Source organism: Dipodomys merriami, unplaced genomic scaffold (genome assembly GCF_024711535.1).
Source record: "Dipodomys merriami isolate MVZ:Mamm:240054 unplaced genomic scaffold, mDipMer1.0.p SCAF_94, whole genome shotgun sequence".
Taxonomy (NCBI): domain Eukaryota; kingdom Metazoa; phylum Chordata; class Mammalia; order Rodentia; family Heteromyidae; genus Dipodomys; species Dipodomys merriami.
Genome location: NW_027206557.1, coordinates 903,467 through 919,190, shown reverse-complemented (window position 1 = coordinate 919,190; position 15,724 = coordinate 903,467). Strand labels below are relative to the sequence as shown.

The following is a 15,724-nucleotide window of genomic DNA, read 5'->3' as shown; positions in this document are numbered from 1 at the left end:
AACCATAGCGGCCTGGAAAGAGCCAAGATACGATCAAGTTTCCACAGCTCAAGTTTCCATAGCTCACTAAAGCCCTTGGTAGCTACTAGGAAAATAATATGCAATTATAGCCTAGAGACATAAATGATTGAGGCCATGGTACTCGCCATGTGGATAACCACATGTGTAGGAGCCCCTGCCTTCCCCTGGCGTGGTTAGAGATGCCTGCTTTACCCACAGAAGTTGGGGCGGTGGGGGGGGAGGAAAAGGGGGGAAGAAAGAGCAGGCTGCTCTAGGGTAGGGACACAGGGCATAAATGGGGCTTGACTCAGAAATGCCTCTATCCTCTGGAGCCCTGGTCTTCTGGCCTGTCTGTGAGTTGGAGACGGGGCTGTCATGAAGACCTCTGCTCTCCTCCTCTGGGGGCTCCTGTTGTCCAGGACACTGGGAAACAGCAGAGCCACACCAAGACGGTGACATAGGCCTGTGGGAGATGAGGACACCAGGACCTCTGACCTGACACAAACTCTGGCCCACAGCCTGAAGCTCTTCTCTGTCACAATGACCTGGAGCAGGATGGGTCTTCAACAAAAATGGGGAAGAAGGGCAGTCACATGGCAGGCAGGCAGCAGGCAGGCAGGCCTGAGAGCAGAGGAGTGTGCATGGGCCCCTGCCTGGATCTCCTCGAAAAGCTCTCTATAATGGTCACAGTGCCTCATACCTGGGCATCAGTGCTTTCCTTCACAACCTCCGCTGGCTCCGCAGGGCACGGGACACACCTGCCAGTCCTCCAGAACACTAGGAGTCACCAGCCATGAGCCTCGGGGCGAGACAGCATGACAAGGCATTTGGAGATCAAGTATAGAGCACCTGGAAATCCTGGAAAGCTCCCAGGAGGAGACCACTGAGTGGCATGCCAGACAGTAAGAGGAGCTGTGGGTTCCAGCCCTTCACTTAGAAAGGAAAGTGGTTTTCTTCTGCTAACCTGCGAAACTGCTTGCTGCCTTCATGTATTTTCTTTTTGAAATACAAGGGTTCAAACTCAGAGCCTTGTGCTTGCTAAGCAGGTGCTCTACTGTTGAGCCATGCTTCCAAAACTTTTTTTGTGTTGATTAATTTTAACATAGGGTCTTGCTTCCTTCCTGGGTGTATACCTGGGCCTGGATCCCCCTATGCTAGGAATCTCATTGTGACTGAGATGACAGCCACATACTACCACACCCAGTGCTCACTTAAAAAGGGATCTTGTGAATGTTTCTGCCCATGCTGGCCTCCAACTGTGATCCTCCCAATCTCACCCTCCCACGTCACTAACATTACAGGCTTGAGCTGCAGTGTCCATCTGCATGGCTTTTCTGCCCTTGCTGTATTTTTGCCATTAATATTCATTTCACCCTGGTTTCACCCAACTAGAAATTCTGGGCTCCCCATAGTGACTTGTTAGGGAACAGCCTGAATCTCAGCCTTACCATCACACTTCTACGACAAATCTGGAGACAGTCAAGAGAACAGGGAAGTTAAAGAGAGCTGCCCCTTCCCGGAGAAAATTTCTCCTGGTGTCCAAAGCAATTCCCTACTGCAGCAATTCTGAGCTGAGCTCAGCCTCCTGCTCCAGACAGTAAAACAGAGCAGGGCCTCCCTATCCCACTCCTCATCAGACTCCTCCTCCTCCTCCCTCCCTGCCTGCCCATCTCACCCCTACTCACAGAGAACTGCTTCTCCCACAGAGGTGGCAAACTAAGAAGTAAAATATCTGAGATGCAGCCAGGGTGAGCCAAGGAGCAGGGAAAGCTGCAGAAGAAAAGGATTAGAAAATAAATTAGAAGAAACTCAAAAGGATTTAGAATGGATTCCAAGGGCAATGGAAGAAAATCCTGCCCAGAATTGGATGCGCAGGTCCAGCTTCAAACCCAGGCAGCATCAAGCTTGCACCCAGTCCAGGCCACCTGCCAAGGCACTCCCTGGAGACTCACAATTCCTTGGGAGCCTTTCTGGGTGATGCTTCTCAAAGAGGAGGCCAGGACCACCCAGAGACTGGTTAAAATCTGGGTCCCAGTGATATCAAGGTGTTCTGAAGTTTGAGACCCAGAAACCAGGCCCATCATCATTCCTGAATGGTGACCAGGCCCCTCTAAATCACTCTTTTAAATGGCTACTGAAAATCCAAAGGAGACAGGAATGGCTAAGCCAACAATTGTTAAGGCTCTCAGAATAGCAACTCTTCAGTCACACTGTAACCTATTTGAAATGATGGAAGACCTGGTCAAAGCAGAGATGTGATCCTGTCACTGCCCCTAGGAAGAAACACCAGACTCCCCAGGGTCCTTCAACTGAGACCTTGGCCCAGGGCCTGCCAGGAAGGAAAGTCTGTGAGACACTTATCTCCAATTAACCACAGAAAAAGCCAGAAGTGGCACTGTGTGGCTCAAAGTCGTAGAGCACTTAGCCTTGAGCAAAAGCTCAAGGACAGCACCCTGAGTCCAAGCAGAAAGGAGGAACTAGAAATATGTATACTAGAAACAGTGTGTAAATGTTAGTTCCATGGAGATTAGCATACAGGGCTCAGATAAATGGCTTTTCAAGAAAACAGCTGTGGGAGGGAGACAGAAATCCAACTGTTTCACTCTCCAAATACACACCAGGAGAATACCTCCCATTTCCACATTTCTTTCTCTCTATGGAATCTCAGAATCTACAATGAAGCTTTTTATTTTCCCCAACCATTCCACCATAAAAGCCATTACTAAGGAACTAGTTAGTGCATGGGTACATGAACTGCTGCACGAGGAGCTGTCGAGCCTGTAAGAAAAGAAGAATGGAAGGTGGAAAAGTAGCCCAACAAACCACCAATAACCAGAAATAATGACCAGAAAGGGAATGAGGTCAGCCTCTAGCACAGGACCTTTTGCAAAGTACAAGTTGGTATAATTCATTATCCTGGGACAATCGAGCTAGACAAGGTCTATACACTTAGAGCCATAGTCATCCTCTTTTTATTTCTCTATTTTTATTCTGGGAGTGATTTCTACTCTGGCTGACAATCTGATGAACTAGCTCAAATGAAGGAAGAAAGATTAACACCTTATCGCCGCCCACAGCCAATTTCAATAATCTCCTACCTACTGGAAAGTTCCAAGTAATTCAAAGTGCAATGGTACACGAGGCACGGGTGGCTTATGCCTGTAATCCTAGCTATGTTGGAGGCTGAGATCCTCAGATCTCAGTTCTAAGACAGGACTGGCAGAAAAGACTGCAAGATTCTTATCTCCAATTTACTAGCAAACAGATGAATGTGGAGGTGTGGCTCTAATGGCAGAGCACCAGCCTTAGTGAAAACTAAGCAAGAGCATAATGCTCTGAGTTCAAGCATTGGCAAGTACATGCACACACACACACACACACACACACACACACACACGCACACACACACACACACACACACACACACACAAAGTGTGATTATAACACCTGAGATTCCTTGATACACATGCAATCACAGGAAATCCAGCTTGAATGAATTAAATCCTTCATAAACAACCCAGAAAACTGGAATGGAGATAAGGGAGAGAATCTTACCAACATCCATTCTCTTCCCTCCAAAGTAAAAATATAATAAAACAGCAGAATTTCAGGTTGGTTCAAGTGGAAGTAGAAGTAGGCCTCAGTTTACCAAGACTTTTAGAGGTGAACAAACCAACTAGTAACAGGATTCATTACTCTAGTTCTTTTCATTTAGAACTGACTGTAATTTATCCTGGCCTATATGACAGCAGGGCACTTCTGCATTCTTGAAGGAATTACGAAGCAAAAATAATAAGTTGAGATTTTAGGAGGAACGATGAAATAGCCAATGTGGATGTTTAAGTGATTCTAGTAGGATATCTGAATTAAGAACCTGAGTAGAAATTACAAAATGATTAACAGTAACATCAACAGAACTGACCAATATGATGCATTTGGGGCACTCCATTGGATTACATTTATCCACCTCAGCACCATGAGGTACACAGCTCAGACCACCTCTGTCTGAGAAAAGTAAAAACTGAGGTGGAGGGAGATCACTGAATTACCCCAATTGCCCAGCTGGTATACTCAGAAACAGACTTGAACCCTTATTTAGCTTTGACTTCAAAGACTCCTTTCCCTATTCCCCAAATCTAATCAACCGGCAAATCCTTTAGTGTTCTTATCAATGCTTGGCTGAGAACATCAGGAGCAAATATCCACCTCTCCTGACCCATCCAGCATCAGCACATGGGGTGTCAGATGGGAATTAGGGGAGGGCTGAACTGTTTTCAAATCACATTTTCACAGCAAGCACACTGCTAGATTGATTGGTTGATTGATTGATCTAGCAGAGACCATGGTGTTTACCTGGGTAGGCCTAGAAGACAGAAATTCACAGTTCACACTGGTCTGGATCTCTTCCTGCTGGCTGTATTATCTAATCTATCATCCTCCTGGTCACTTGGGAGTGAAGAATTCTCAGGGAAATCCAATTGCCTCTTTCCCTCCCCTAAGATCCATTAGCTTTGTTTCCCATTCAATTCAAATGCCCAGCTCCCAGCAGAGCTGGCACGGGCTCTTCCAGACCTCCTTACACTGCTTGTAGAATTCCATGGGCATGTCATCTTCTTTAATACTCAGATCAGTTGTGAACTCCTTCCTCTACAAACAAACACTGTAAACATATATTTGGGGGGGTGGGGGGGGCGGTCCGGTAGTGGGCCTGAACTCTGGGCCTGGGGGCTGTCCCTCAGCTCTTCAGCTCAAGGCTAGCGCTCTACCACTTGAGCCACAATGCCACTTCCGGCTTTTTTTTCTGCTTATGTGGTGCTGAGGAATCGAACCCAGGGCCTCATACATGCAAGGCAAGTGGTCTAACACTGAGCCACCTTCCCAGCCCCTGTAAACATATATTTAGTATAAATTACTGCTGTCTTTCAACAGGTCTTCCTTTAATTCAGCACTCAAATCTATGCTCCACACGAGGAGTCCTCTGACCCCAGAATACACAATGTAATCAAAGTGACTGTCACATGGCTGACTGAATGGATGGATAGATAATAGATGATGCATGATGCATGGATGGATTCATGATGAATAGATGATGGATGATGGATTGATGGAGTATTATATAGCTCAATTAAAAGTATTTATATGAATCTTAAGTATATAACTCCTTCAGCCAGACCCAGGGGTAGCTCACACTTGTAATTTTTGCTACTTGGGAGACTGAGATCTGGAGGATCCCAGTTCAAAGCAAGCATAGGCAGAAAAGTCTAGGAGATGCCTTCTCCCAAAATAACCACCAAATAGCTTGGTTAAAGGCATGACTCAAGTGGTGGAACACCAAACTACTAACAGTGAGGGCCAAGCCCTGAGTACTGCCAAAATACAATTATGTGCTTCTCAATTCTTTTTTCTTCTTCTTTTCTTCCTTCCTACCCTGACCTTGGAGGGCCTGGAACAGTAAGGCCTTATGCATACTGGGTTTGCACATTAGCATCACCTACAACTCCAACACCTAGAAGAAATAAAACATTATCGTGTTTCTCCCATCAGGATGGAGGGAAGGTTTCTAGAACAGGTTCAGGTGAGGAATGGAACTGAGAAAGCACTTCTAACGAGTCTGTCTGGGCATAAGTGAAGGCCAAATGTGGTACCAACACACCCAGTCTTTGGCCAAAGCTTTGCTTGGATGAGATTTGAGCCAACTTACTGTAAAAGTGACACACACCAGAGAAAATGGGATTCAGTGGCTGTCAGAACTGTTTCTCTGCTGCTGACCAACTTCCATTGGAAGCTTGAATGTGTGTAGATGTGTGCATCTGACACACTCAGCACCTACTTATCACCTAGCATAAGGAAGAGTCTCATTCCCCAAGTCAAAAATGTTTAATAAGTAAGTGGTAACTTCTACAAGTGGCCATAAGAAGAACTAGGACATGAATCCACTGGAAAAGTCTGGGCCACGGTGAGGCAGCATGGATCAGGGTGGGCAAGAGTCATGGAGAAACCATCCTTACTGAGTCTTATTGGAATTCACTTCTTGCTCAGCCAAAATATGTGCAATCTGCCCAAAACCCTTCAACTGGCTCTACCTCCCAAGCCACAGGATTCCTGAAGGGCCCAGGGTAAAGCCGCCTGTGATTATACATTTAAGTAAAAGAGCCCTAACACACACACATACACACACACACTTATTTGAAAACGCATTGCACTTCAAAATCAAGGCTAATTGTATGTAGCAGCCTGGAAAAAAAATAGGTCACACAGGACTTCAGAGCCACCGAACCCTAAACCCTGGCAATTTCAAACTGAAAATGAAAAGGTTCAGAGGACAAAAGGAAGGAAGGAAGGAAGGGTGGAGGGTTGGTATGGGGCTGTGACTTTTGAGAAGGCTGCTTGGGGAAGCTCAGCTATCAACAGCCCAGGGATGCTGCTTAAACCACCAGATGCAACAGCCAGACAGAGAAGGTAAACAAAAGGCATGTCATTATATAAGAGAAGAATGTGGCTGGGTTAGGACACAAATCTCCACAGGCAAACTGGGTAAAGATTTCACACAAATGGTGGCCACTTGCTGGTGGCTTGTACTTGTAATCCTAACTACTTAGGAAGGTGAGGTTTGAGAATCACACTTCAAAGCCAGCCTGGACAGAAAAGTCCATGAGATTCTTAGCTCCAATTAACAAGCAAAAAGCCACGAGCCAGAAGATAAGGTATATCTCAGGTGGCAGCCTTGAAAGAAAACAACTCAAGCCCCAGTGACAACCCAAAATAAATAAATAATGAATTTAATTTAATCAAATACATAAGTATCTCCAGCCTTCTGCTGAAATATTTTGGGGACACTAACCAAGTACCAATATCCATTACTACCCAACTAGCCAAGAGGACTTGAGAGACAGAGAACAGATGTCTTTCGTTTTTGACTTGGGCCACTAAGTAAGCCAGTAACTGGCTGGGCCAGTTACTCACCCTCCTCCATCCATCTTAATCTTAGCCTCTAAAGGTGGCTGTAAACTCAGTCACCAGCACTCAGAATCCAAACCTTGTTAGGAAATTAGACTCAAACTCACCAGTCACCACTTCTTCCTTCCACCATCATGTAGGGAAGTAAGAAAAAGAAACAGGAAGGTCAAAATTGCAAAGCACTTAGGGAATGTTAGGAAGACAATAGCCAGTTAGGAGTGAAGGAAACTGGGGGGAAATGTGGAGAACCTAAGGAAAATACAACACACAATACACAATACACAAAGGGCAAAGAACCCAAGGAAAATTAAGTGAACGCAAAGGGGGAAGCCACGGTGTGGGAATCTTCCACATGGGAATCCTCCTCCTAGACTCCAAAGAATGAAAATGAAGCACCTGCTGCAGAAAGCCTAGGTGCTCTGATATCACACAACTGCTCTCACTTCTTAGGGAGAACAAAGCAGGGGTTCTCAGCTAGGCAGGAGCAGGAAAGGCTGCTCCCCCAGAAGACAATCTGGAAAGTGTAAACACATTTTTGGTCATCCCAACACAATAGGGAGCCAGCCCCCAGGAAGTAGGGAGGAGAACTTCTTGGTTATAAAGCTTGAAATGTCAATAGCATTGAGACTCAGACTTTGTGAAATAGAGGGCCAATTTCAAGAGCAGTTCTGCAAGTAGAGAAAGAAGGCTACCTGAAACCTGAGCATCCCCCATGAGGAAAGCCATCCTGCCTAACAGACTCTGTATTCATCTATGGTTGAAAATAGCAGAGGCACCCTGGGGCCTATGCCCCTGTCCTCAGCATGACTCAGTGGCCTGTAATCCTAACTGCTCAGGAGGCTGAGAGCTGAGGATCCCAGTTCCAAGCCAACCTGAACTTAGCCCTGAGTTCAAGCCCCAGTACTGGCACTAAAAGGATAAGAAAAAAAATACACATTCATTCTTCATGACAAATGGTTTTCCTTTTGATGAATTAAATTGCACTCTGGCTCACATGCCAGAGTACATCTATCCTGGGCTAGGTTGATGGGCACACTGTCCCTAGGGGAAGGTGAAAGCCAAGGTCATCTGAAGAATGGCACATCCAAAGAGGAGTCAGCTCTGCAGAGCTCTGCCTCAGTGGCAGCAGGCAGCCCTGGTTTCCATGGCAACCTGGATAACATCCCCCACAAGCAACAGCATTCTTTTTTGTTGTTGTTGTTTGTATTGTTTCTATTTTTTTTATGATGCTGGGGACTGACGCCAAGGTGGCATGCAACTTGAGCAACTCCCTCAGCTGAACCAGACCAATTTCCTCCTCATGATCCTCCAGCTTCAGCTTCTTGAGTAGCTGGTGCTAACAACCACCAGTACCCACTGAGCATTTCTATCAGCATGCAGGAATGAAGATCCTCCCCAGAAGCTACTACAGTAAAAGTCTGAATCAAGCATCCTACTTTCTGAGGTTGGCAAGTCCAAGAAAACCAACAAGAGAAGCAATCAACCAGCGCATGCAGACATCAGGATGTAGAGAAGGAAAAAAGGTAGCAGAAAAAAAGATTCAAAAGAATTGGCTTTAGGCTCAGATCCCCTCTCCAAATACCCCTGGGACATTTCACCCCTCCAAGCCCTATGTATAAGGTGATTATGTGCACTCTCCTGTTGCCTCCAAATTAATTGCATGCAGGAAAAGGGTTCCTGTCCAGGGGAAGAATCAACTCCACACTGGTTCTCCAACCCATGTGCTAGTGCTTACGGATCCACCATCCCACCAAATACTGCCCTTTGTGCAGAAATACAGTTCTCCCAGGAGCGGAACAAGTACCAAGTTTCCAGCATTTTCAGCTGCGGAAAAGTTTTGTTTCTACACTATTAACTCTTACAACTAAAATAGCACAAACTGTAGCCTCAATTCTTAAAATTGTGGTTCCAATAATAATCTTGCTCCATTTCTGGAAGCCAGTGTTAGGGGAAGTGGGGGAGAGGAAAGGGGGCCTCAGAAACCTTGAGCAGCATCTCCTTCTATTTATACATGTGACTAATTTCTCCACTCACCACTATGCCAGGTTGTGCCTGTGGTTAATTCCGTTTGGTGAGCTAGCGTTCCTGTGCCCACACGTACTTCTATCTCCTCCTACTCTACTCTCCCGTCACCAATCCCCTGACACCACCCTCCCCGCCTCCTGCCCAAGCTTGAGGACAGTGACAAAAATCTCCTCAAATGATCCGTGCACTGACTTTGTGAAACATCAAACGATATACTGCAAAGACACAGGCCGTTAATTTAATCGTAGATGTGAGAACTGAAGCCTGTCAGGTTTCAGTTGTGGTTATGATAGGTAGATCACGATAGCTAATACTCACACAGCCTAAATTATGCTCAGAACTGACTGAGCAGAGCAACCTGTGTGCATGCTGCACATGAGCTGGCTTTGCTTTACCTGAAAACACAATGCTGACATACTGGAAGGCTGGGGGCCGGGTAATGTCCAAGGTCACACTGGAACTCTGGATGGAGGGCTGGCTTTCACATCCTTATGTTTTGGACAATGCTGAAGTTAGAAACCCTTGGCTTGTTTCTTTAGATAAAGGGTCTCAAGTCCTGATTGGCTGAAATGCCTAACTGAATCACATACAGCAGCACTGTGGCTGCTAGCAAGAGATATTTGCCAGGGTCTCTGCAAATCTCTTAATTAAAATCACATATATGGTAACTGCTTAGCATAAAATATGAAAAGGAAGGCAAGGCAGAATGAATTTCCAAAGATCTCCAAAGTTCTAAACTAACACACAGACTTACTTCTAAGTTCAGTAACTAAGTAATTCTGTACCACCACAGTGAAAAGCATGTCCTTGGGTCTCTGATCCCTCCAGGAGGGTGATGTTTGGGCCTAGCACACTGCTGTGTTCCATAAGCAAACAGAAAAATCAGGAGGATCTAGGGTTCAAGTAAGCCCAGGCCAAAAAGATGTTGAGATCCCACCTCAACAGAAAATTCAGCAGGGAACAGCAGTGTGCACCTGCCAGCCCAGGACCAGCAGTCCATTCACACGAGCAGGGATGAAAAGTGAGACCCTATCTCAAAAAATAACTACAGAAAATAAAGAACTAAGAGCCTGAGTCAAATGGTAGTGTGCCTGCCTTGCAACACACAGCCCTGTCTTCAAACTTGAACATACAAGAAAAAAAATTGCTTTAAAAGAGGCATTTTTTAAAGTTAAGCCAATGGCTGACACTACTCTTGCTTCAAGCTTTAGAAATAGTGACTTTTACAGATTAAACCAATAGCACATGGTCCACAGGAAACAGCCATGTCTTTCTTATTTCAATATTCCCACAGAATCACTACAAAGTATAGTCTACACTAAAAAGTGTAGACTCCTAGAACTTCCTGGATTATTAAAAAAAAAAAAAAGTTTAAAAAAAGTGAGGCCTAGAATGTGGCTTTGTGGTAGAGTGCTTGCTAAGCATGCATGAAGCCCTGGGTTTGATTCCTTACCAGAAGTGGTACTGTGGCTCAAGTGGTAGAGTGCTAGCCTTGAGCAAAAGAAGCTCAGAGACAGTGCATAGTCCTTGAGTTCAAGACCCAGGACTGGCAAAAAGGGGAAAAAAAAACAAAACAAAACACTGCTGATCACACCTGTAATTCTAGCTGCTAAGGAGGTTGAGAGTGTAAAGCAGCAGTAGCACACAAACCCCAGCAAGATCACAAGGTTCTGAGTTTAAATCCCAGCATGGTATTTTACACACACACACACACACACACACACACACACACACACACACACACACACACACACACACACACACACACACACACACAGAGTACATATCAAGCCATACATTGGTCAATAAGATGGAGTGTGTGCACAGGGTGAGACCAGGAGGATATTCTTAGGAGAGGATCACAGAGGCTCAACAGCTATGTACATCTGGTCATATAAAATAATATTTATCAAAATGAACTCCAGGAAAAATGGGGTTTTTTTTCCTTTGTTGCTATTTTCATTTTCCTTTCCTCTTGTCTTGTTCATTTATCTGTCTTTGGGAGGGTAAGGAGGGCACAGAAATGGAGGAACAAAGGGTGAGCAAATGCAGCAGGAGTATTCACTACACAATGTTGAAAATGGACTCTACAACTTGTTGGGTGGGGACTAGAGGGAAAAGTGGGGAGAACGCAAGAGAAGGGATGACATTGTCCAAACGAGAATGCACTCCTTACCTGACTTATGTAACTGTGACCCCTCTGTACATCACCTTTACAGTAACAATATTTTTTAAACCCAGTGTATATTTTCTGAAACAATTTCTCCTCTGCTTACCTCCACTGCAGGTTTTATCATTTATTTATTTATTTGCTTATTGTGCCAGTACTGGGGCTTTAATCAGGTCCCAGGCCGTGTCCCTTGTGTTGGTGCTCTAACCCTTGAGAGCCACACCTCCACTTTAGGTTTTTGATGTTTAATTGTAGATGAGGACTCTGGGACTCTCCTTAATGTGCTGGCCTCAAACCTTGGTCCTCAGATCTCAGCCTCCTGAATAGTTAGAATTACAGACCTGAGCACCCATGCTGGGCCTATTGCATATGTTAAATGGCTAGTCTGAACCTACAAAATTAGTATCATCATGTCACATCCTCCTTAAGCGTGCAAGCCCTAGCCTAGTAGACTAGACAGAAGCCAAACTGAATGTGCCCAGCTGTCCCAAGCACCTTCTGCTCTGCAAGGCAGCCAGGTTGAACAATTCCCAACCTTTTCCAAATTCAACAGAATGTCTGCTAAGCCAAGCTCTCTGCTTGGATGGCTGGGGGCACTCAAATGTGGTTGCTGAGCTTTGGTAACAAAGCTTAATGGACCTACTGTCTCAGCTGAGGTAGAGGGATGCCCCCCTCTCAACTTCAGTATTAGACAAGATGGTAGTGTCTGCTCCAGGCAGCTCCTGCCCACAGCCACATCCTCTGGGCAGGGGCTTCAAAGCCCTCCCTTTCCAGCCCCTCCTGCCCTACCCACTCAAACCAAACAACTCAAAGGGGATTAATTAAGCAAAACACTCAAACTCAGCCTTATCCTGAATCCTGTAATTTCAGAAAGATTATGACTTTGCACACTGTAAAAGCTCTTTATCTGCTTTCTCCTTTTCATTTTTCTTCTCCCCGGGGCATCTCTCCTGTCTTCTCCTCTGGAGTTGTCTGCACCCAGCCTGGACACCTGCCTCCCTGCTCCCTTCCATGTCTGGGAGACTATGTGACACAGTGGGTAAATGGCCCTGGTATGATGCTATTAACAATAATGACATGTTTTGGCTTTGAAGTCCTGTCCACAAAATAAAGGATGCAATAACAGACCAAGAGCAGTTATGTGTTTTCACTATCCAAGGAATCACCTCCTGGCCCCTTTCTTGTCTGAGACTCTAAGGGAGGAGGGGGTAAGTCAGGAGAGGGTCTGAAAGAAGAGTGGCCACCAACAGACAAGGGCCAGGCTTCTCATCTGCTCTGGATGCTACAGTCTTCTCTGGGTCTCTTTCCCTGGTGAGCCCCTCCCTACACAGTCATCTCTCAGTCAGTCAACAGACATTTAAGGAGCACCTACTAAGGGCTAGGAATCCAGTGGGTAAACATTTCAAGGTATTTTCCTCTAGAAATTTCCATTCTAATGGGAGAAAGACAATAAACAAACAAGTAAATGTATCATGCCAAAAGGGGAAAATGCTAAGAGAAGAAAAGTGAGAACAGCAGGGACTATGCAAGGCTGCTTATTTATTATTTACTCAGTTGATTATGTACTTATGGACACTAATAGGGCTTGAACTCAGGGCCTGGGCACTGTTCCTTAGCTTGTTTGCTAAAGGCTGGTGTTCTGCCATATGAGCCACACTTCCACTTCAGGCTTTTTGGTGGCTAATTGGAGGTAAGAGCCTCAAGGACTTTCTTCTTCACACTAGCCTTGAGCTGAGATCCTGAGAAGTTGGCCTCCTGAATAACTAGGATTGGAGGCATAAGCCACAGATACCTGACTTCTGGTAGCTGTTTTAGATGGAGTGGTCAGGGCAACGGTGTAAACTCACAATTCAGCAGACCAAAGTAAAGGAAATAAGAGAATGAGCCACCTGGCCTTGTGGGAGAAAGCGACTCATGCCCAAAAACAGAATGTTCAAGGCCCTGGGCTGAGAACTCAGTGAACAAGAAAAATGGGATGTGCTCTGCATGGTTGTACTGGACAAGGGCTATGTGTGTTGTGGGGCACATGCCATCCAGCACTGGGACCACCCATTCTGCAGCTAGTTGCAGGTCCTGAGTTTCCCCAGACATCTGCCTGAGCCTGCAGCTGGCTGACACCTCCCAAGAGTCTGGTTCCTATCTTTCCCCACAAGTCCATCCCCAGCCCCAGCTGGAGTCCCCATCCTCATTCTTTCACAGATTACCAGTTCATTTAATTTAACAACAACACAAGCAAGAAACTGAGGATACCCAAAATGGGAAAGGCAGCAGGCCACAGGAACTTTTCAATCCTACACTTCAATACATAGGACAGATATTACTGGCAAGAACTGAGGATTAAAATTACTGTCAAGAGCTGAGGATTTAAAATTAAATGTGTATATGTCTGCTGACGATCTGACCTGCTAACTTAGCAGGCTCCCCAGTTCTGCAAATAAGGGGACAAAAATCCTTGAAACAACCTTGGAAACATGCAAACCTGGAGCAGAGAAGGCCCCAGTAGCTGCTGGCAGCCTTTGCAATCTCCAAGTGCAGAGGACTGGACCAGGCCCTCGGGTCCCTAAATTGCTCTCAGAGACTGCAGACTCTCAATTACTCTTGTTTTCTAGCAATCTTCTTTCAATGCTCAAATTTTTCCACTGTCCCTAACCTCGAGTTACAGGCAGGAGCCTTTGCCACAACCCCTCTCTAGGGTTCTGGGACATCCTACCCCTGACAGTGAGATCCAAGAGTCCCCAGCAGAGGTGGGAGGCCTGTGCAGGCTGAGGCCTGGGGAGCTGTCCAGGGCCCTGGGCTGGCCCTGCGGGGACCTGCCCTGCTGCATGAAGGCCCTTTGGCAATAAGCCAGGGCTGCTCCTGAAACCAAAGGCCCCTGACCCTCCTGACCAACTTCAAAGAGCCCCGGGCCGGACAGAATCAGTGGGAGGGGAGGCCCTGGCGGTAGAGCCCCCCCCCCTCCCCAGCGCACGCGCTGTGCGTGCGGGAACGCGCACCAACACGCCCCACACTCGCGCACTCGCCTCCGCGCGCTCCCGCCCTCGGCTCCGCACGGACTTTCTTGGCCCCAAGCTCAGCCCGGGACAGGAGGCGTTACTTCCTCAGCCCTCGAAGGTGCCCCTGGACCACCGAGGCCACGCGCTCTGCTCCGGCTCCGGGTCCACTACCGCCGCTGCCGCGTCCTGCGGGGTGCGCCCGGCGGGTCCACGCCTCCTGCCCCGGGTCACCGCGAGCCCCTACCGCCCGCACGGACCCCAGCGGGGCCCGCGGCGCGTCCCCACGGGGGGGGAGTTTGCGGGGATCGCAGCTGTCCGCCGCGCCCCCTGCGCCCCCCCTCCCCCCTCCCACCCCCGCCCCATCCACCGAGCCGACCCGGAACGCGCTCCCGGGCGCTGCTCCGCTCCACAGGACCCGGAGCCCGGCCCAGGTCCCCGCCGGCCGCGTCCGGAGCAGCTGCCCGGGCTCCGGACTCCGGCGTCCCGACGCCCCGCGCCGTGGCGCAGCCCCCGCGCCCCGCGAGACAGTCCTGGTGCACACGTCTCGCTGGGTGCCCGGCCCTGCGCCCCGGCCCGGGACGCCGCACCCGCACTCCCGCACTCGGCGCCCAGACTTCCCCCAAGTCCGGAGCTCGGCGGGCGCGTCCCGGTCATCGCCCGTGGGCCCCGGGAGACAGAGGGGAAGGCGGGAGGTTCCCAGCCCGCCCTGGCCCGGGCCCCCTATCCGCCGGTCCCACAGCCCCTGCCCGGCTCCGGCCCCTCCCCGGCCGCCCTGAAGCCCCCAGCCGGCCCTCCCCAACTTCCCTCGCCAGTCCCCTCCTCTCGCACCCCGGAGCCCTCCACGCTGACCCCCGTCCCCTCCCCGCCGGCCCCGGGAGCCCTCTCCCCTCTCCGCCGGCCCGAGGTCAGCGACCCCGCGCGGCGCGGGCCAGGAAACTTTACGAACCTGCCCGGGGTCTCCGGACAGCGGCGGCGGCGGCAGGGGTTCCCGGCATCCGGAGCCCCGGCGACCCCCGCACAGTGAATTGGGGCCCCGCGGCTCTGCGGCCCGGCCGGGAGGGCGGCAAATCGCTGCTCCCCGCCGGTCCCCGCCGCTCCGCTCTGCCGGCGCACGCACTTACTCTCCGGGTCGGGCGGCCGCCGCTGCTCTCACTTCCTCTTCCTCCCGCCTGCTGGCCGCAGGCTCCGTCTGCATCTGCGAAAGGCATCGCGGGCTCCTCGCCGAACTCCCGCCCGCCGCCCGGCGACGCTGCCCCGGGGCCGCCGCCGCCCCCGGCACCTGTGCTCGGACGCGCGCCCGGCGCTCGCGCCCCCGCCCGCGGCCCGCCCACCGCGCCGAGGGCCGGGCCCGACTTTCCCAAGTCCCCCACCTCACACAGAGGGAACGGCCACAGCCCGCGCCCAGACTGCGCTCACGCACCGAGGGCGCAGGGAGAAGGCCGGGCCACCAGCCGCCTCCTGCCGCCAGCAGCGCCGGCAGCTCTGCACAGGCTTCCATTCAGCCTCGCACTCGGAGACGACTGCGGGGCTTCACTCAGCTTCTCCCCTTCGGCAGGGCAGAAACTACACAGAGCCGGTT

General features: G+C 49.2%; 1 protein-coding gene across 5 annotated transcripts in view; it reads right to left on the bottom strand.

The window, feature by feature from the left end:
• The window catches only part of Elmo1 (engulfment and cell motility 1), a 444,820-nt gene extending 429,448 nt beyond the window's left edge, over nt 1-15,372 (bottom strand). For 3 of the 5 annotated variants that reach the window (XM_070014214.1, XM_070014220.1, XM_070014221.1), the window contains exon 1: nt 15,267-15,372. The gene's annotated coding sequence lies outside the window, so the exon portion shown is untranslated. Of the gene's footprint in view, nt 1-1,685; nt 1,707-15,091; nt 15,243-15,266 lie in introns of those variants that run through there. The other 2 variants (XM_070014216.1, XM_070014217.1) reach the window with 2 other exon arrangements.
• Nucleotides 15,373-15,724: the final 352 nt, after the last annotated feature.